This window comes from Arachis ipaensis, chromosome B04 (genome assembly GCF_000816755.2).
Source record: "Arachis ipaensis cultivar K30076 chromosome B04, Araip1.1, whole genome shotgun sequence".
In the NCBI taxonomy this organism is placed as follows: domain Eukaryota; kingdom Viridiplantae; phylum Streptophyta; class Magnoliopsida; order Fabales; family Fabaceae; genus Arachis; species Arachis ipaensis.
The window spans coordinates 100,329,787-100,332,101 of NC_029788.2; positions in this window are offsets into that span (position 1 = coordinate 100,329,787).

Sequence of the window (2,315 nt, forward strand, 5' to 3'; positions counted from 1 at the left end):
CCACACGTCCCAATATATCATTTATAGTGGGAGTGTTGGGTAGATACTTGAGCAATCCGGACATGGATCATTGGATAGCTGTTAAAACACATAATGCGTTATCTGAAGAGAATAAATGATTACATGCTTATTTATCAGAGATAAAAAAATTTGGAGATCATTGGGTACTCTGATTCCAATTTCATGGCATATGGTTGCGAAACTTTGTCACTGAGCTTCATATAGTAGATGACATTGAAAGGCCATTAAAGATATTTTGTGACAATAAATCAACATTACTAAACTCCAACAACAATAAGAGCTTGACAAAATCGAAGCATATAGACATCAAGTTCTTAGTTGTCAAGGAGAAAGGTTAAGAAAAGCAGATTTTCATAGAACATATAGGAACAGAGTATATGCTAGCAAACCCATTAACCAAGAGATTGATCCCTAAAGTCTTTTATGAGTACACTGCTCGGATGGGTGTCAATATTTGTGATGCCATGGTTTAGTAGGAGTTTATTTTATGGTATATGTCCTATAACAGATATTGAATTATTTTCTGCAGAATTAAGTTGATGGTTTATTTCATATTATGTGAATTTGTTTTGCGTTTGATCTTAATAAAGTTTTAAAGTTAGATCAGCTGGAAATAGACATGCATGAGATCACTTGGCATGTAATTTCCATATTTCTCATCCAAATTTGATCTATGTCGTTAAATACATTATTATGGTGATCATCGTGGTTTAGTCATGGCACTAATGTGATAAAAGCTACGGTAATTCCATATCTAATGTATGAGACGGACCATATTATTAAAGTAATAAGGGAAATAGCATTCAGATGCGCGCATAAAGTTTATAAGATGTGATTATGTCAAGAAAGAATATATGTATAGCCCAAGTGGGAGATTGTTAGGAAATTATTTTAATTTCCTAATTTATTTGTGGGCAATACATATATTAATCATAATCACAAATTATACTGTTTCAAATTAAATGACTTATATAATGGTGATCTCATTTATTGTTATAAATGCTAAATTGAATAAGTCATAATTATTTTTGATTTGGAATTAAATGAGAATAAAACCAGATATTATCTTTTGTTCTTTAGATAATTATCTTTTGGATTTTAGATATATTATCTTTTGGATTTTAGATACTATTTTATTTGGGCTTTAGGGTTTAATGGATGCCATGCTCAAGTATAAATAGTGCCTTCAGGGTTTCGGTCCCCAACATACCAAAGCCGCCTTTGTCGCTCTTTTCCCATCAAAATAGTCACAATTCATCCATATTAGGGATATAGAAGGCTTTGGTTGAGGAAGATCGACAGAACTACAAGATTGAGACAATTCTTCCATCAATCTCTGATCTCTAATTCCTGATTTCTATGAGTAAAGGTACGCTTCCGCATTATGATATTTTTGGTGATTCAATAATATGGATCATCTGGGTTAATAAAATAATTTATTCCAACACAATAGCCATAAAACTTGCTGCCACAAGAAATCGTTCCAATGCAACGCGTATTTCGATGATGCCGACAATTAAAAGAACGAAGAAGAGGCAATCCAAAATGGTGGTGATGGCAGAAAGGAGCATAACTATGTGAAGCACCTTGAGGTTAATGATCGCATGACAAGCATAACTGATAACCTCTCCGTCTTTGATAAGCTTGAGGGTAAGTTTGAGACCTGCATTAGCAGCAACGAAAACAAAAGGAAACCGAAGGAGACCACCTCAAAGAAAAGAATCACTTTGACTATGCCAACCTCCATCTCACACGCAAAGCGGGGCTCCAAGTTGTGCTACCGTAGTGTGGTAAAGTCGAGATCAATAAGTCTACCACAGTCAAGAATGAGTTAACGTCAATAAAATTGTCCATTGTCATCTCGTGCATGCTCTTCATCTGTGGTTTGTATGTAAGGATGGCAATTCGGACTGACCTGTGCCAACCTATCCTACCCTAGCTGAACAAGACGAGTTTTTCAATGGTTGATTGGGTATGAGGGATAAATTTGGGTAAGACTAGCTTATTCTTGTTTGGGTATAAGGTGGGTATGAGTAATAATCATTTCAGTATGGGAGTAAATATAGGGAGTCACTTAGATAAAGATGTCAAAAACGTCTTTTTAAAGATGTTTTTTAAAAGTTAAAATTTAACATATATAATCAATTAAACTGTGTTATTTTTATTTAAATTAGACTGGATAAATCAGTTTAGTCAAAAAATTAATAAATTTAATTTTGAACCAGTATAAATTAATATTTTTTTTTATAAAAAATGACTACAATATTCTTATTATAAAAATAACTAAAATATCC